The following is a 20,771-nucleotide window of genomic DNA, read 5'->3' as shown; positions in this document are numbered from 1 at the left end:
ATACTCTGTTTTATGCATTTCTCTTATTTCTTGTCTATAGCTTTATTCGTGCAGTTAATTATATTACAGAAAAACACCACATTGTTAAAAAAAATATTTAAAAAAATTATTAAAAAAGCATTAAAAAATATTTCCTGAAATTAAAACTTAATTGTAAATACAATAAAATTTCAAAAATTTTATTAAAAGCCTGCTTTATACTGAAATCTACTTAACAAGGGGAAAAAACCGAATCTTCATATCTTGATCATCAACAATGGAAATAAAGCCAGGATTGCATATTAGCAGCAGCAATGCAAACGATTTGCTACAACGTTTTGCTTCAAAATTAAGTATATTGTTATAAAATGCGTTTAAAATATCTTTTAAAAACTGATTAAAAATAGAAAAAAATATATATCAGAAATTAATATGATTGAAAAGGTAGGTTTTTTTAGTGTAATTTAGTTTGTAGATGTTTTAAAAATTACTGCTGTGCTCTAATACAGAGTGTTCATTAATTATTGTCGGGGTTTCCGTACCTCATAACTTTCGAATAAAAAATATTACGCAAAAACCGATTACGTATTCGTAAATTACAACTCAAAGAATTTTATTAATGATATTAAAGTGTAAAGCTTGCACAATTTGCACTTTGTAAGCATTCAGCTGAAGGCGATTATGTATTTAAATTACAATTCAAAGAATTCTACTTGGCAACAATGCGATCTTAGCGCATTTGCTTTACAAATGCTTGCACAATTTGCACTTTGTAGGCATTCAGCTGAAGGCGATTATGTATTCGTAAATTACAACTCAAAGAATTCTACTTGGCAACAATGCGATCTTAGCGCATTTGCTTTACAAATGCTTGCACTATTTGCACTTTGTAGGCATTCAGCTGAAGGCGATTATGTATTCGTAAATTACAACTCAAAGAATTCTACTTGGCAACAATGCGATCTTAGCGCATTTGCTTTACAAAAGCTTGCACAATTTGCACTTTGTACGCATTCAGCTGAAGGCGATTATGTATTCGTAAATTACAACTCAAAGAATTCTACTAGGCAACAATGCGATCTTAGCGCATTTGCTTTACACTTTAATATCATTAATAAAATTCTTTGAGTTGTAATTTAAGAATACGTAATCGGTTTTTACGTAATATTTTTTATTCGAAAGTTATGAGGTACGGAAACCCCGACAATAATTAATGAACACCCTGTATTTTCAGAAATTATAATGAAAAAAAATGTCAACGCTTAATTTTCCATAAATTAAAATTTTAGTTACAAATTTTCGAGAAAGAATCGTACCGAGGTGCACATTTTTAACCTCTTTAACCTCTAACCTTTGGTTACTTTAAATCAAACACTTTGATTTTTAGAGCGCCAATATACACTCAGAAACACACCCATTCATCTCTATAGTTAGTAGAAATGATGTTTGTAATTTCCACTTACTTTCTGCTGAGCTATGGTTTCGAGATCTTGTTTCTTGAAGTGGCCAAACACGATGATTAATATTTTCAGAAATGAATTATCATATGATTTATTGGTTTGATTAAATTTTAGATCTAACAATAATAGTACCGACTGATAGCAAATTTATAAAAAAAAAAATCTTTTCCTCATTATATACTATTTATAATATTGGATTATAAACTAAACAGAAAAAAACAGAATTTTTTTAAAAAAAAATCTATGTATAAAAGTATTTATTTAATTATTGATTCTATGTACAAAAGTTCTTTTTTACAGTAGCTATTTTTGTTAAATTAATTATTATTAATTCTATTTTATAATGGAAGATTTATGTATTTATATATGCATCTTTTTTTGTACCAAAGATAAGTAAAATATTTATGAATTTCGATCGAATGCCTAAATAATGTAGGCTATATTTGTTTTGCTGTAATGTTAATTGTTACTTGTTGCATGTAATTTATCAATACAATTTATGGTTGACAATTTTATGATAAAGTATTTTTTTATAAGCATGGAAATAAAATTATTATTGAAAATTTAGTTTCCCTTTTTTATTTTCAATCATTAATATGCGATACAGCCATACATTAGTACAATTCTGAACTTTTTAGGCATTCTATAAACGAATTTCTTGGATTTTTTCAATAAATATACAAAGTTCTGAAGGTTCATCAAACATTTTCATTACCAACAGTGGTGGAATTAGGTATCTTGTGGCCTAGTTAAAGCACAGTGCATGGCCTTCCTTTAACTAACTGGTCATTTTAATTTCACATTTCAGTACATTTTTAACCTAATCAGTATATACACGAATTAATTTCTGTTATTTTTTTTATTTTAATGATTTTTATTTATTTACTCTGACTTGTGCGGCATCTATATTTGTAAACAATATTAGCATACGCTTAATGTTCTTAAATATTGTAATAAATAAACGAATGTAATAAAACAAATAGAACTTGATCGTTTATACTTGGCGAAGTGTTGATGATATCCTAATATTTCAATAATCACTAAATTTGTATTTTTTCACAAATTTCTAAAAATTTATTAAAAAAATTGCAAATTTTTTACAAAACACGATTTGATTTTGTGAATAGTGTCTTTTAAATTGATTTGCCTTATCTTCTCCCTTCAATCAACAGTCCTAGGAAACTGCCTAATTGGAAATCCGCAGCTGATTACCTAACCGTTTTGGGCTTCAATTAAATTTAAGTTAATGTTGTTAGAAATGTATTTTCTAATGAGATTACTATACCATAAATTTTAAATGAAATGAAAGGACAAATTAAGAGTAAACAAGACAGTAAGATTAAAAATGATGACTATTGATCGATAAAATACATAAAGTTGAAAATATTGTAGATTTTAGAAATTGGAAATATTTCAGAATTTAATGAGGATTTCGCATAATTTAGGAACTTCATGCTCTTGAGAAAGCGGTAACGTATTTTAAAATTTGCACAGTGTTTTTTGACTACTTTTTCGTGTTATAAATTTTTATGATAGATAGTATAGTACCTAATAAACATTTTTAAAGGCTTACCAAAGTGTGAAATAAAATAAAGAAAAATATGAAAAAAAAAATATTTTTGAAAATAAAAAACGTGCTTTTAATAATATGAATGGATGTGGGATAGAATGCATTATGTAGTATAGTAACTCTCATAGAAGAAAGGGACACGCGCGAGAAACGATATTTTTTACTTCAGTAGAAATGATACTAATTTGTTATCTTGAAGATTGTTTGATCAAATCAACAGTATATTTTTGCAACATCGTTTTTTCCCTCTCATTATTAAATAAGCTATGTGTAATTTTTAACAGCTTCTAGAGTCATTTCATGAATCATCCTGATTTGGTTCTCTGAAATTTAAGAGCGAAATTAAGAAGGTAGGACAAATTATCTATTGTTATTCTTAAAATATCTTCCAAACTGCAACATAAGAAGATTGTTTGATCAAATCAGCAATATATTTTTGCAACATCAATGTTTTTTTCTCTCATTATTAAATAAGCCGTGTTGAATTTTTAACAGCTTCTAGAATCATTTCATGAATCATCCTGATTTGGTTCTCTGAAATTTAAGAGCGAAATTAAGAAGGTAAGTCAAATTACCTATTGTTATTCTTAAAATACCTTCCAAACTGCAACATAAGAAGATAGTTTGATCAAATCAGCAATATATTTTTGCAACATCAATGTTTTTTTCTCTCATTATTAAATTAGCTGTGTTGAATTTTTAATAGCTTGTAGAATCATTTCATGAATCATCCTGATTTGATTCTCTGAAATTTAAGAGCGAAATTAAGAAGGTAAGTTAAATTACCTATTTCAATTGTTAAAATACATTCCAAACTGCAACATAAGAAGATTGTTTGATCAAATCAGCAAAATATTTTTGCAACATCATTGTTTTTTTCTCTCTCATTATTAAATAAGCTGTGTTGAATTTTTAACAGCTTCTAGAGTCATTTCATGAATCATCCTGATTTGGTTCTCTGAAATTTAAGAGCGAAATTAAGAAATTAAGTCAAATTACCTATTGCTATTGTTAAAATACATTCCAAACTGCAATATAAGAAGATTGTTTGATCAAATCAGCAGTATATTTTTGCAACATCAATGTTTTTTTTGTCTCTCATTATTAAATAAGCTGTGTTGAATTTTTAACAGCTTCTAGAGTCATTTCATGAATCATCCTGATTTGGTTCTCTGAAATTTAAGAGCGAAATTAAGAAGGTAAGTCAAATTACCTATTGTTATTCTTAAAATACCTTCCAAACTGCAACATAAGAAGATTATTTGATCAAATCAGCAGTATATTTTTGCAACATCAATGTTTTTTTTCTCTCATTATTAAATAAGCTATGTTGAATTTTTAACAGCTTCTAGAGTCATTTCATGAATCATCCTGATTTGGTTCTCTGAAATTTAAGAGCGAAATTAAGAAGGTAAGTCAAATTACCTATTGTTATTGTTAAAATATCTTCCAAACTGCAACATAAGGCAACTGCATAAAAGTGTATAATATTAATATTTAATTCCGCGAACTCTTTCACTACAATGGAAATCTATTGTATATACAAGACATCTGTTGTCCATCGTGACCCAGTAGCTAAGTATTCCCCAATTCCCAAACCGTTAAACATGAGCTTATGTTTCAAGTTAGAAAGATGCTTAAAATGAATAAAGAATGATATTTTATGCTATTACTGTCAATAAATGTTGAAAAAAAATGTGATGTCGAAAGCTCTATACAATGCGTTCTTTAAGCCATCTTTAGTAAAATATTCTTAATAGACCAACATTTCAAATATAAAAAAATTAACTCTTCAGCAACCAAAACACACCGGTTTAAGAAATTCGAATTTCATTATTTTAAACGAATCAATGGTTTTATCAAGGGACATTAAGCGTTGATTGACGAATATGCATCGAGGCGGATATTGAAATGATTTGAAATAGCGATATTCAAAGATTCATAGATCGTTCAGCTTTTGTCGTAGACAGATGAGAGTTTTTGTTCGTTTTGTTTTGTTTTGTTTTAAAATCGTAATCTATCAAGAATATTTTACTAAATCTAACGTATAGAGGCCATGATAAACCAAGCATGACTTTCAATGCATTATGTGTACATCAAGTTAATCATGTGAAAGCTATGTTTAATTCATGAATATCATGACTACTTACTAAACATGATTTTCATGGATAAGAGCTATATAAAAAGCTTTTATATAGCTCTAATCTGTTTAATTTATCAACTTTATTTTTCAGCAAAATATTTATTGACTCAAATAACATAAAGCATGCTTCTTTGCAACATTTACTCCATTTTACTTTCTGAAAATAGCCTTAGTGTTGCTTTACAACGGGACATTAATATAACTAAACTAACTAAGCCATTTTACTTTATCGTGTTCGTAGTGTGTGTGTGTAAATGTTTCGAACAATCTAAAGCTACTAAATTTGGTGCGTGTATAATTTGGAAAGTGGAAATGTGCACCTAGGAAGGTTTATTTTTAAAATTTATAATTAGAATTTTAAAATTTAAGAATAAATTTTAGCGTTTTTTCTGATATAACTTCCGAAAATTTTGCAGTACAAAAATTGATTTTTATATCATCTTGAGATTCAAAAAATTATCTTTTTGTGAAAGCAATTTTTATACCTTTTAGTATTTTTTTTAATCAAAATTTTAAAAATATTCTAATCGTATTTTATAATATATTTCATTGTTGAAATGAAATCTATTTATTTCGTTTTCAATGTTACAACTGATGTATCACTCTGGCTTTCTTTTTCATTGTTGATGATAAAGACATGAAGATTCGGCTTTGTTTGCCATGTTGAGTAAGTTTCAGTATTTAATAACATTTTTGAAATTTTGTTGTTCTTAGAATTAAGGTTTAACTTCTGGATTGAGCAATGATGAAAAAATTTTGAAGTATGCCCATTTTTAAGCACTGTTGTTCTGTCCTGTGATATAATTAGATGTATAAATATACAGACAGAAAATTAAGGAACAGGATATGAACAGAATTCTATAAGAATTATAAAATAATATATCTATCAAAATCTTAAATTTAAAAATATTTTACTGAGGAAGCACTTAAGACCTAGTTACTTAAAATATTTAGTTGAAATTGTTAGCTCCCATTAATACTGACAAATTAATTAGTTGCCAAAGACGAATTGGTAAAAAGATAAAAATTAAATCAGCCAAGTTGAAAATCAGATTTAAAAAAAAAACAAAGATATGCCCGCTGGAAGCTCTGAAAAATAAAAAATAAAAAAAAATGTTGCAAAATAAAGGAAAATAAACAATTCAGAACAGACAAAAAAAGGAAGTTTACCCTTTAAAGAGCTATTTTTTTCTAGTCATATTATGTTAGAATATTTTTAGGCTTGGAATTAGAATAAGAAAAAGGATTCATTTAGCTTATTAGATACATTTAATTTGATTAATTCATTAATTTGGTTAATTAATAATTGAGTAACAAATCAAGACACATCATTTTGTGTAAGATAAAGAACTGAAGCATCTAAGTTTCTGCCTTTCTAAAAAAATGTGTCAGAACTTACGCCAACCTACATAATTTCATACAAAGGTTGATAAATTTGGTGGGAAGCATACTTCCCACGGCCCTAGAAAGGGTTAAAACAGTGTTAGGAAATATTTTACCTATATCTATATTAAAAGCATTATTGTATTTGCGTACTGTGAAGTGAAAGCGAAAGTAATTTTATTTTATCTGCAAGGAAAATGGTTTTATAATAACTTCAACAATTGAAAAAAAAAAAAAGATTTCAGTATTAAAATTGCAATCGGATTGAGTTTCACCTTTACGAAGAACACGTCGCCAAGCAGCGATAAGCTCGAAATTATAGGTCAACCATCTTAGCATTGAAAAAAAATTATCATTCTTATAATATCGGTTTCATTTTCAAGCAATTTTTTTTTTATTTCAAGAATTTTTTAAAATTTGTTTTAAATATTAGTTATAACAATGTATTTTTTGTTGTAATGATATTCAAACTGCTTTTGGTTATCAGTTTTGTTTGTCCGGAATATACATTATTTCAGTTCAATATTTTATAAATGGTTCGGTCTAATCGTTTCTAGGACATATTATCTCCATAAAAAAGACACGGGTGCAAAAAATATTTGAAGATCCTAAAATATTTCTCAAAGATACAAATCAAGTGATTAAAATTTTATATTAATCGAATTGTATGAGAATGGCTTCTATATTAAAATATTTCACTCTGTATCTTTCTCTGATTTCTTCATGACTATCTCTGATTTTTTCATAACTTCCATAGGGCAGAAGATTTATATATATATATATATATATATATATATATATATATATATATATATATATATATATATATATATATATATATATATATATATATATATATACATTTCACGAAGTCTATAAGCATATTCTTGGATGAATTTTATAGGTAAGGATGTATAACTGTTGCCGTGCTTATGTTGCATAGTATCATAATTAGAAAAATTGTACAATTTATAATGTTTGACTGTACACCATTGACTGTTCGGCAGGTTTTAAGCAATCGGATATTCATCATTAGCGGAGGCAAAAGTTGGGTAAATAGCTATTATTAATCTATATTCTATACTTATATAAAGCTTAATGTGTGTGTGTGTGTGTGTGTGTGTGTGTGTGTGTGTGTGTGTGTGTGTGTGTGTGTGTGTGTGTGTGTGTGTGTGTGTGTGTTGGTGCTCTACAGGAAAAACAGTTTGACCTACAGCTACCAAATTTGGTACGTGTATACCTTGGAGGTCGGGAATGTGCACCTGGGTCCCGTTTTTTTGAATTTTGAATTAGAATTTTAATTATTAATTAAAAACAAACTTTCCCACCAAAAAATCTTTTTATTTCCCCACGGCCAAATAAGTAAGGCTTCAGTTTTTTTTTTCCACTCTAAAGAGGCTAGGCGTAACAAATTGTAATTATTAATTAAAAACTAACTTTCCCGCCAAAAAAGTCTTCATTTTCCCCAAAGCCAAACGAGTAAGGCTTCATTTTTTTCCCCCACGCTAATGCGGCTAGGCTTAATATTTTTCGGTCGATTATTTCAAACGATTCTGTTTATTTTCTTAATGTTTGATGCATTTAAAATTAAACATTGCTAATTAATCGATCTTTCAGATTCATTCTGAAGTACTTTTGAATTAAAATAAAACAGAATAAAGGAAATTAAAAATTTCTAATCTGCAGAGCGTTACCCCAACTGCCGTAGAAAAATTCACGCATTTGCGTTACCGTAACTGGCGATGAAAATTCACGCATGCGCATTGTGTTCCGATTGTTGACAACTATTATCAAAGGATGCGGACTTGATTTAAATTATTTTTAGGTTAGTTGTATGCTTTTGTAATTAAATTGTATTTATGTTAGTTATATATATATATATATATATTGTATATACTTATAGTTTTAAGTATAACGTTTTTTAAGTAGTTTTTTTTTTACCTGTTTTCAACCGATTATTTTAAACGATTCGTTTTATTTTCTTAGTGTTTGATGCATTTAAAATCAAACATTGTTAATGAATCGATATGCTCATGATGAATCTGAGAAAATTTTGTTGACAAATTCTTGAGATATTACATAAATTAAGAAAGATATTCTTTAGTGCCCATAAAGTTTAAACGCTCAGTGACTCTATTTTCAGTAATCATATTATAAAAAAATACTTTGTTTGAATAAAAAATATTGTTCTATTAATTGCAGATTAATCCTTTCCACTTTAATTTAAGGCATAAATTCTACGGGAGCTAACAGAAAATTAGAGAGATACATATTATGTTATAACTGAAGGCCTTTATAATATTATGAGTGAATTATATGACTATCAAAATTTGAAGTTTTAAAATATTTTGATGAAGAAGCTATTAAAGTAGGAATTGCATAAAATATTTAATTATTAAAATTTTAACGAACATTAAGATTGGCGAACCGGCTGGTCGTCAAATGCGGCAAGTTAATAATGACTTAACATTAAAACTGACACTTAATATCAATTTAATAATAATAACGTTGTTATTATTAAAGGGAATTATTTCAAATATGCCCTATTTTCCTTTCTACTATATAATTCTCAAAAGATTTTTCCATATTCTCGATGGTATGATAATTCAATATCGTCATTCCAACGTGTGTGAAGGAAGGGTTGTAGAAAATTGTCTATTATCACTTTAACGAGTCAACAGGGGCAACAAGATTGATCATATGTGGAAGTGATTGGGAGCTTTATGATTGTGCTTTGTTGCTTCCTCTTGCAATATAATTACCTTACACCATATTTGAATATAACCATATTTGAATTCGTGTTATAGATTCACCAGAAACGTTTCACGTGCACTTCTACATAAACCTGTGATGTATAATTTTCCTTTTTACTCTCTCGTATTCGTAGTATAGAGAAAATATAGTATATCTACAAAAAATGCGAACTCGATATTTTTGACGAATCTCCATGTTTTAGATGGGCCGCGGTGGCCTGGTGATAAAGTCTCGGCTTTGGAACCGGAGGGTTTCAGGTTCGGGACCCGATTCCACCGAAGAACCGTCGTGTAAGGGGATGTGTTGCACGTTAAATCCGTCATGACCAAACGTCCTCCCGCTGGTGTGGAGAGGGGGGTGCCAGCTCAGGTGTCGTCCTCGTCATCTGACGGCGGTTCAAAATTACGAGGTCCGTCCCAAAATAGCCCTAGTGTTGCTTCAAACGGGACGTTAATATAACTAAACCTAAACCATGTTTTAGATCTCCCTGAGTTCGAAAAACACATTTTTGGAAAATGTCCGTTTGTCTCTCAGTGACAAAAATAACTCAAAAACGCTTTGAGCTAAACATTTCAAAGTTGGTATACGGTCTTTACGCCAAATTTGAAGATTTCTGTCAAATTATGAGTCAAATCTGCTCGAAAGAAATCCGTCTATTCGTCTGTTTGAATATAAGTTAACACAATAACTGATAAATGAAGAAAGCTAAATAGATAAAATTCAATACAAAGATGAAACATTTATAGTGCAGACAACTGTCAAATGTTGAGCCAAATCCAACTACCAGTTGATTGTCTGTCGGTCTGTACTTTCAGAAATATATAAACGCGATAATTCAAAAACACAGTGCATTAAATATAACAAATTTGGTACGAGATTTTATGACTAATATTTCAGTTTTGTGTCTAATCTTTGATTCAGTCGGTTGTAAAAAACGTGCCTAAAACAAAAATTCAATTTTCGGATACTATTAAGGCATTCCAGGAATGAATCGCCAAAAAACTCGCCAAATATGACACACGATAGATTCAGTAAACGCTAAAATCACGCCAAATGTTAATATTTCGTAACTATGGCACGGCAATGCCATATAAGGCATTTTCTAGCATGACAAGTTTATTAGAGAGTATGCGAAAAAGTTTTTGGGAGACCATTTCACTGATTTAAAAATGTAAAAGAGACAGAAAGCATAAATAAGCGCTTAGTTCTTGATGATTATGGAGACCCTCTCTGATTTTTGAATTTGCCCGCCAAATGACCGGATCATTCGCTCAGCGAATTATCTTAAAACTTCAACATGTAAACGTATTTAATCTGTATTGCTTTATTCATGCTAACATCTTACACTGGTTTTTTTTTTATTGTACTTAATCATCTTCTTACATATAGGCAAGACGCCTCGAATATAGGCACTAGCGAACTGCAGCATCGCCAACATTTTTAGAGCCACCGCCAACATAAATTCAATCATTCATTTATTAAATTTTGCACTGTATCACCTCTTTTTCCTCTTGAGCAGTGAGCGCTCCCTTGTGGCGTTTTACAGAAGCCCCTTGTGGCGTTTACAGACAAACCTGCATCCCGAGGTCGACTTTTTTCCTATGCGCAATCCTTGCGCTAACGCCGAATGCTTTCGGGTGGAAGCGGTGGAATCCCTCCACCATACTGTTTACTTTAACCTAATTGTCTATGTGTGTTTGTAAATTTTGTAGTGTAGCTGCGTTTGTGTAGATTAAAAATATTATATTTAAAACCGGGAAGTTCCTTAGAAAATCGCAACACACTCACTATAGCACTTATTTATTTTTATACATTTATTTAATTTTGCTCTCATTTTTTTTTTAAATTTAAATTTATTTTTTATAGTTTTGCATTTATTTGATTATACAATTTAATGTAATTTGATTATAACCGCTTTATTTTTTCGGTGGGAACACGGAAAAAGAGAAACAGTGGGAAGGTTTTTCCAGAAACTTTATTATTTATTCTTTAATAAAAGTGTTATTTCCTCTACTCCACCCCTACCCCGCTTAAAATTTTGGACTTTAGATAAAGCCACGAATGCAAATTTGTAAAATAAATTTTGAACTCATTTTTTTTCTCAGTTTAGTACTTGAATAATTGTCCTTCGTAGTAGAAAACATTTTGGACCCCTCCCCCTTTTTTTATCGATTGAGTAAAACTAAAATTTGACACAGGTTTACAATTTTAGTAAAACGATGAATTGCTAACTTTGATTTATCTAACTCTTTCTAGGGCCGTGGGAAGTATGCTTCCTACTAAATTTATCAATCTTTGTATGAAATTATGTAGGTTGACATCAGTTCTGACACATTTTTTTAGAAAGACAGAAACTTAGATGCTTCAGTTCTTTATCTCACACAAAATGATGTGTCTTGATTTGTCACTTAATTATTAATTAACCAAATTAATTAATTAATCAAATTAAATTTATCTAATAAGCTAAATGAATCCTTTTTCGTATTCTAATTTCAAGCCTAAAAATTTTTAAACATAATATGACTAGAAAAAAATGGCCCTTTAAAGGGTTAAATCGTTGCTTTTTTTTTTTTTTTTTCGAATTATAGAGTTTACATGTATATAAAAATACAGATCGACAGACTATTGGCCCTATGAAAAGTTTGATTGAAAGTTTGCTAAGATTCTATACTTTAAATGATAAAATAATGTAAATTGATTTATCTAAATCATTGTATTTTTGAGTTATCAGGTGTTGCATGCATGCGAAAGTACGGAATGACAAATGGTGAATTTCTGGGCGGATTTCTTTCAATGTTTGATACGGATTTACACTTTAGTTTCACAATTTGTGTAATTTTTATCTATCACTAAAAATTTATTGATATAGCTCCTTAAATCGTGTTATCATTTTCACTTGTCTTCTGACAAATAGATATTATTTGCATGGATTCCATTCAAAATAGATAGAATTCTACGTATTTGGTGAATAGATCTCATATCAAATTCCAGCCGTTTAATTCAAAGCTTTTTGACTTATCGTGTTCTTAAACAGATATAATTCCAAAATGTGTTTTTTCGGATTCGGAGATTTCAAATGTGGAGATTCGTCAAAATGTCTAATTCGAATATTTTGGTTATTACAATATTTTTATATACTTTTTATAAGAATGTGGCCATTTGGGATGAGCGAGGATTGAACCTAAGACCTTGTGGTTAGCAGTAACATGACCATGATACAAAAGCAGTTGCTCGGGTAGCGTAACTGTTATCTGGATTATAAGATATTCACTACAAGAGAAAATAAAAACTGTATGCCTTTTTCATTTTGTATAGAACGTGTGGGGAGGGAGGGAGACATTTATAAGGTCATATATAACATTTACATATATAAGTCCTGATTTATTTCTATTGCACATGCGCAATAACAATCTCTTATACAATAAGGAATGAAATGAAAAAGAATTGTAGAAAACGAAGTTCTAATGTTGTGAGAAATGGTGTTTTCAACCTTTTTTTGTTGCAGAAATTTTTTCTCAAAATCAGAATTGAAAATAATCTTATTTAAATGAATAATTTTTAATAATAAGTAAAAATTTAATAAAACACATTGCATAGTAATCTTTTTGTTTAAATATACAAAAATAATTTCCCTATATTTATATATAATTGTGTATATTTATTTTAACTTTAAATTTCATTATGTTTTTAATACTCGGTTGTGTAAGTGATATAAGAGTAAAAAAACATAAGAAAGATAGTTGTGAACATTAATTTTAAAGTTAATTTTTTATTTAAATTTTTTCTAAATTTTATTCTGGTGTCTAATTAAAAGTTGCGTGATTAATATTTTGTATTAAATATTTATAAATATAAAGTCAGAAAATATAACCATGAATTAGTTTAATAATCTAAATCTTAAATTATTCAAAATTTAAATTAATGTGCAATTGTGCAATGTAATATCATAAATTGCAGCACCCAGGTTGTTTGGAATATTAAAAAAAAAAAAAAATCAGAATCGTTTTATCAATTAAAAAATAAACACAATTCTAGTTTCTCTCAAATCTGGTAAACCTGAGATTGTTTTATTTATTTATTTATTATTATTATTATTTGGTTTTATATGATTTACAAAGACCTCGTTCTTCAAATTAAAAATAGATGTGGTTAAAATTTCAGAATATTATTCTAAAAATTTAACTGTATTTGATTTTAGAGATTTTTTTTCACACCTTCAAATTTGTTTATTAAACAATTTGATCGTGATTTTTTTTTTTTTTTTCAATTGGCTGGCTAATTTACACAGCAACTCTCGTAAACTTTGAAATAGAATATTTATAAAGTGTTAAAAGGTGTCTTGTAATTTTTTCGTCGTATTGTTAAAAAATATATGAGATACTAAAAACAATTTGAAAGTAATTTTTTGAATTGCAGTTTTTGTATCATATGAACTTGCGGAATCAAAATTCTACAGCTGTGTTTAAAGAAATTCTCTCAAGCAAATTTTCAACCATCGATCAAAACACGCAGCTATGAATCACGTTCATGTGACGATAAATCAGTAACTGGAGTACAACCGCGACCTTCGGTGCAACTCATGCGCTTCAAGGTCATCTCAAAGTGCAGGGTTTATGATAAACAAATCATAGCAAACTTTCTGATGACTCAGAATGACGGGCATGGTAAATTTCACCTGAAAATTCATCAGACTCTTTTCTAGGGCAGGGGAGACCGTGGCTAATTGTGACAATTTTGTTTATAATCTTTAAATGTATCCTCGATTGTTACAACATTCTTTTATAGCATTCGTAATATGCATAAAAAAAACATCAACAGTCTTTTTTATACGAGCACCAGAAATATTTTTTTCAAACTATCAACTGTTACAACTTTTCCCGGCTATGGGACAAGTTGTAAAAAATGTGGGATTTGTAATAATAAAAACAGTATTTAATAATGTTTTCTCATTACCATTTTTTTTATTTATTAATATATATAAGGTATTCGATGATTGTAATCACATGGTATAGAAGTAATAAGTGAGATTGAAAAGTTTCCAGTAAAAGAATGAAAAATTTATTTATCCAATCGACATAAAAGTCAATCGGCGTCGGAATTGCAGTTAAAACGAGCTAATGATAGCCAATCGCCCGTAATAACCGAATTTTGCAAATTAAGCATTGAGCCCATTCTCTTTCATCGGTATTGTGAGTTTCGATATCCTGTTTTGGCATCGTAACTGGAATAAGTCCTGGTTAGAAACACGATTTCTCTGAAGAACCGCTGTGTAAGTAGATTTGGTACACACAAAATCTATCGAAGCTGAATACCTTAAGCCTGGTGTGGCGCGGAAGTGCCAAATCAGACATCGTCCTTTTCATCTGATCGCCTCTCAAAATTCGCTAATCCAAAGTGGCCATAACCTTGCTTCATAATGGGATGTTAATGTAATATACAATAAAATAATTTATTGTCAGAGTTGCCGTACGTATCTTCGCAACCTATACAAAAAAAAAAAAAAAACTTCTTTTTCAAGATATGTATGTTAATTCTAAGTCTTTTTCCACGTCTTTTTCTCTTTTCGATTTTTTTTCCTTTAAGCCTTATCCTTTCCCACATCTTTTTCTCTTTTCGATTTTTTTTTCCTTTAAGCCTTATCCTTTCCCACATCTTTTCTTCTTGTATTTATTTCTTATCGATCATGTAGTCAAATTATTATCTTTTTTATTGCTTTTTTATCAAATGGATAAGTTTAATAATAATAATAATAATTGAGCCTCATTAAATCTCTTTTAAAGTTGAATTCTAAGGGAGAGATGTAATCTTTGAAGGTGTATGTTAATAAATAAAACAAAAAGTCTAGCTAGGCCAATCGCACACAAATTATGATAAAGTTATAATAAAGTTATATCATGTTAAAACTCGCGAGTTGTAATATGTTACAACTTGCCCTGCGATTTTGTTACAATCTGCCGCATTTTATAATTTATAGCGTTTTCGTTGATTTATAAAAACAATGTTGCGATTAGTAAAATAAATAAATAAAGTAGCTTTTTAAAGCTTAACACATAGACAAGGTGGGTAAGTAAAAACATTTTTAAATAACTCAACTAACTTATCGTAAATCAAAATTTACAAGATATTTTTCTTTTCACTTATTAACTGAAACAAAGCACATATTCCCAGTTTATCATAATCCGTTTTGGTTGGCGACTAACTCTACAGATGTTATTGGACCCATCATAAGAATCCCGTTTAGCAAAATTCTGTTTGAAAATTTTAAAAAGTCGGCATAAAATGCATATTATCCCAGACTCCCTCACAGGAAAATAGCTAGTCATGGTCATTTACAAATCCCGTACTAGTTATTTTAAGGATATACGAAGTATATAAACAACACAAATGTTTAATGTAAAATTATTAAAAAAAATTGCTTCAATGTAGATTTTAAAATTAATTGTCCAAATTTTTTGGCAAAATGTTTTACCAAAATGTGCATGGATTTAAAATTAATTTGTTCTTATTTCCCTGAAAAACTTGAGATTAAATCTTTGAATAGACAGTCATCATATGAAAAATAATAATAATAATAAAATGAAACTTCAAGGAAGCATTGTGTTTTTTCTCCCTTTATAATTTCTCATATGCAAAGAATAGAGAAAGTATAGTAATAGTTTTAAAAAATCTAATGCTAGATTTTGACGAAGAAATGCAGTGACGAAAAACAAATTTTTCGAACTCAATGTCCGTCTGTCTGTCTGTGACAAAGATAACTCGAAAACGCTTTGGGTGGGCGGATGAAATTTGATGTATGATCTCTGTACCAAATTTGTAGATTTCTGTAAAATGGTCAGCAAAATCTGCTCAGAGAAAGTTTGCCTGTTCGGCTGCTAGAATTATGTGGTAAATAGCATATAAGCCAGTTAACAACTGCGCTACACGAACATATGCTTTTGTATCCTGGTTTAGTTACTGGACTGCGAACCACAAGGTCCCAGGTTCTGTCCTCGCTCATCCCAATCCGCTAAAATGTCTGTGGTGAATAGCTTATAAGCCAGTTAACAACTACGCTACACGATCATATGCTTTTGTATCTTGGTTTAGTTACTGGACTACGAACCACAAGGTCCCAGGTTCTATCCTCGCTCAAACCAATCCGCTAAATTGTCTGTTGTGAATAGCATATAAGCCAGTTAACAACTACGCTACACGAGCATATGCTTTTGTATCCTGGTTTAGTTACTGGACTGCGAACCACAAGGCCCCAGGTTCTATCCTTGCTCATCCCAAACTGCTAAAACTACAAAATGGAGAGAACTAGACAGGTAAAATTCGATACGCAGAATTAGACGCCTTTCAAATTTTGAGCCAAATCCAACAAAAACTTGAATGTCTGTCGGTCTGTACTTTTAGATACATTAAGCTCTATAATTCAAAAACGCAATGACCTAAGTATATGGAATTTGTGTAGTTCTGTGTCACATTTTTGTTCCAATCGATTGGGAAAAACACATCTAAAACACAAATTCGATTTTCAGATACTATTAACCGCATGCTAAAGATTAATCACCAAATAACTCGCCAAGGATTACGCGATGGAATCATTGATCCCGATAGATAAAAAATATTCGGACTCTTTCGGTTCTAGGAATTTATTCAAATTTCTGAACAATGACTGAATGAACTGCCTTTGAATTTTGGCCACGTAAAGATTCGTCCTTTCATCGTTCCTCTCGCCCCTATTTTGACGAATTAAACCCATCCTAGCACATGCGCAAAAGCGCAGGGGATTTTAGAATCCGTTGGCAAACAATACATTTCCTTTTTCGTCCAACCAATTCGATAATGTTCGCCAAAAGTGAATATCAAATAAAGTCTGCAATAAATTATCTGTTATGTTCATTGTTTTTTTTTACACATAATTATAATAATAATTGATACCTCATGAAAGTTTCATCTCAATAACACACCTATTTGACCCAAAAACATCTTTTGCGCTCTGATCATGCACCACTTTGTGATAAATGAATTGTGTTTTAACAGTTAAGCATATTCTGTGTGAATGCCAAGTTTTTAGTACACAACGACAAGTTCATTTTGGAGCAACTGTTTTCAACTTAAATGACATTTTAGGAGATAACACTCATCCAAATATTTTTACTTTTTAAAAAGATATTCAAATTTTACATAAGATTTAATTGTATCTTTTTCTTAAAATGCTTTAATTTTTAACGCGGAAGCCTTGTTTAACAAATGTTTGGCGCAGAATGATCAAATCTGGTCCTTGCATCATAAAAATCAAATAACTAACTATCATCTCAATAACATTTTAGAAAATTATTCTTGTACTATTTTTCGAAGAGCGGCCTCTAACAAAAGAAAATGAATATTCAATAAACCAGATGTATTTTTGTCCAGACAGTAAGTATTGCGAATGCCATCCCCCTAGCCAGCTAGTCAGAGCTAACCAAAACTGACATCGGCTGTTCTGTTTTTCACTTTCATAGATGTACTAAGAATCTTCTTGATGTAACTTTGTGTTGTGATTAAATGTTTTATATGTCACATCCTTGTTTGTTCAGTAATTGTTAAATTCACTCACCCAAAATAGACATCGCGTAGATGTCAGCCCAGCAAAATTATTTGAAATAGTGTGAAACATAGAGTTACGCAACATAATTTCTGGTGTCCAACGTGAGGCACGTAATGGCCGTTAGATGATATTTTGAGCTTGAAGACATGATGTGATACCGCTTAAAAACACAACGAAAATCGCGAAGTACGTCGTTTACGGCCAGTGCTAAAAAGATTGAATATAAGTTTAATAAAGAAGTTCCTAATACGAAAGAACTTTCGGTTTTGAAATCGCAAATTAGAGATAAATTTACACGCTTGAAAAAGTGCCAAGCAGTAATAACTGATCTTATTTTGAATTATCGAAACTCCGAAACGTCATTTGAAGATTTTCTGTATGCTGAAAAATAGGGACTTATATTTTGATTTATGTTCACAGATTGAACAAGTATCTTTGAAAGATACACCTACGAAAGAATTTTCTGAAAAGAGAAGGTTTAAGCTTCCGAAGTTACAGCTTAAAAAGTTTAACAGAGATCTAAGGATTATTTGGCATTCTGGGATCCATTTCGAAAATACACGATGAGACAAATATTCCTAATGAGGATAAAATACAATATCTCTTGCAAGCCGTATGTAGACACTAACAATAGAAAACAATCATAGAATTCAGAGAAAATAACTAGAGAGATCACTCTATGATCAGTACTACAGAGAATTATTCCGCTTTTCGCTTACATAATTTCCTATTAGACTGTGTTGTAACATGGAATTCTCTGGAAGGGTCTTCAGATTTCAATTCTAATAGTAATATGGCCATAACTCTTGCTTCTTTCAGAACATCTTTTCGCCAAAACTGCCACGTTTGTAGCCAAACAATCTCCAAGCTTGTCGTCAAAGTGAGGATCATTGAGCTATATCCATTAAGATTCCTGTGAATTTCTCTTGTCAACGATGAAACTCCCATTGCAGGAAAACAGTATTACAGATACGTAACAATATTATCGAATAAAAAAAAATATTTTTTACACCGTCTTAAAATTCCACAAAAAGAGCTTTTTAATAACATAACTTTACATTGTAATTTTTCTGAAATTGTAGCAGATTTCTTAAAAATACTTTTATATATGACTTGCAACAATGCTTTTCTTTGAAATATAAATGGTATTGAATCCTGATGTGATTTTTATCTAATCTTTTCATTTTTTTTATTGATAAACAATATTATATCTGATATAACTTTCTTGACGAAGAATTTTATTTTAATCTTGTACTGTAAAAAGGTAAGTAATTTTGCTGTTCGCAAGCGTTATATTTTCTTTCTGTATTTTATGATCTTAAGTAATTTTTTTTTCAAGCTGAAATTTATCATAGGATATTTATTTAGTGAACTGAGTTATTCTGGAAATTTTCATAACTTCTAAAAGAATTGATAGTTTTTCTTTTTTAGTGTACATTTTCTAAGAAAACGATATTTTTCCTTATTTTAACATTTAAGGTATATGTAAATATTAATTGTGCTATTAATTTGTGCCATATAATTAATCTAAATATGTAAATTCTAGTGAATATTATATATATGTGTGCAATATATTTTTCTACTGGAGAGTATAATTTATACAAGTGGCTGGGGAAATAATTACTGGTGAAAAACACTCTCATTCGCACCAAGACACAAGAGAAAAGGCGGAAAAAGTTTTCTCCATATAAGAAATTCTTATAGAGATTTCTTCGACATGTGTCGATTAGGAAAGAGAATCTTAAGCATTTTTAGAAGGATTGCCCGCGGACGTTAGGGATTTTCGTTAGGGAAATCTAGAGAACTCTATCACCATCAATTTTTTAAAACGCATGTTAGAATTAATTAAATAAAATATTCGATTTGGATTAGGAAATAAAATAAAATTGTAACATTTTAGAATAAAGCAGTATGGGTTAATTTAAGATAAAATAATTGAAAATTAATTTGAATCTAAATTAGATTAAGAAATATCATTATGTATGTGTATATATATCATAATTTTTTTCATTAAAATATGTATTTCGGTATTCCAGTTGCTGATAATTGAATACTGTGTAATTCATTAAAACAAAACTATAGCTATAAATTCATTCATCTTCGTTATTAGCAAACTGATTACTAACTACAAAACAAGATACTAAAGGTTAACAGAAATGCAGATTGCAGAATTTTCTTTAGCGGATTCTAGTAACAATAAATGTGAAACGTTCACGTATCTAGCCCAGAAATCGCTTTTAAAACATATCATTAAATGGCAGCGATTAAATATCTTTTAACTATCGTAAGGTTTTCCAACTGTTTCATTGAACGTTTTTAAAACTACATTGCATTCAAAACTTTCCTTGTGTAATTAATGGAGACCAAAAATAATACTAGTAATGTTCTTTGCAATGTTGCTGAAAAAAGTGCATTCAGTAGAAGAAAAGTAGATCATAAAAGAAATGAAGAAGTGGGTTTCATACAAAAAGCTTAATCGAGCACAAAAATAAGGTTTCCCGTTGTCAGATGGATAATCGCTATAATTTGTTTACCCTATTAGTAGAAAATCCCCAACAATATTGTTACAATATCTACATGATGTTGGCCGGCATTCAGAATGTCAGACAACATCGTAGAGATATTGTACAATATAACGTGCTAATAGGGTACAGAAATAGATGTTCATATCTTCCAAAACAATTATCTTACAATTTTTTTTTGTATTATCTTAAAATTCAATTTTTCTTCTTCTTTTTATACATATCAGTTTCATTTCCTCACAAGTTTTTCCTTAATTTTAATAATATTTTTAAAATTCAATTTGATGCACAACTGATTAATGTGTTTAAATGTTTTGATGGAATTAAAGCTCATCCATCAAGATATTCTATTGTATACATCTACCAATTATTAACTTTGTAATGG

The sequence above is a fragment of the Argiope bruennichi genome, chromosome 7 (assembly GCF_947563725.1).
Source record: "Argiope bruennichi chromosome 7, qqArgBrue1.1, whole genome shotgun sequence".
Lineage (NCBI taxonomy): Eukaryota > Metazoa > Arthropoda > Arachnida > Araneae > Araneidae > Argiope > Argiope bruennichi.
This window is presented reverse-complemented; position numbering follows the sequence as displayed.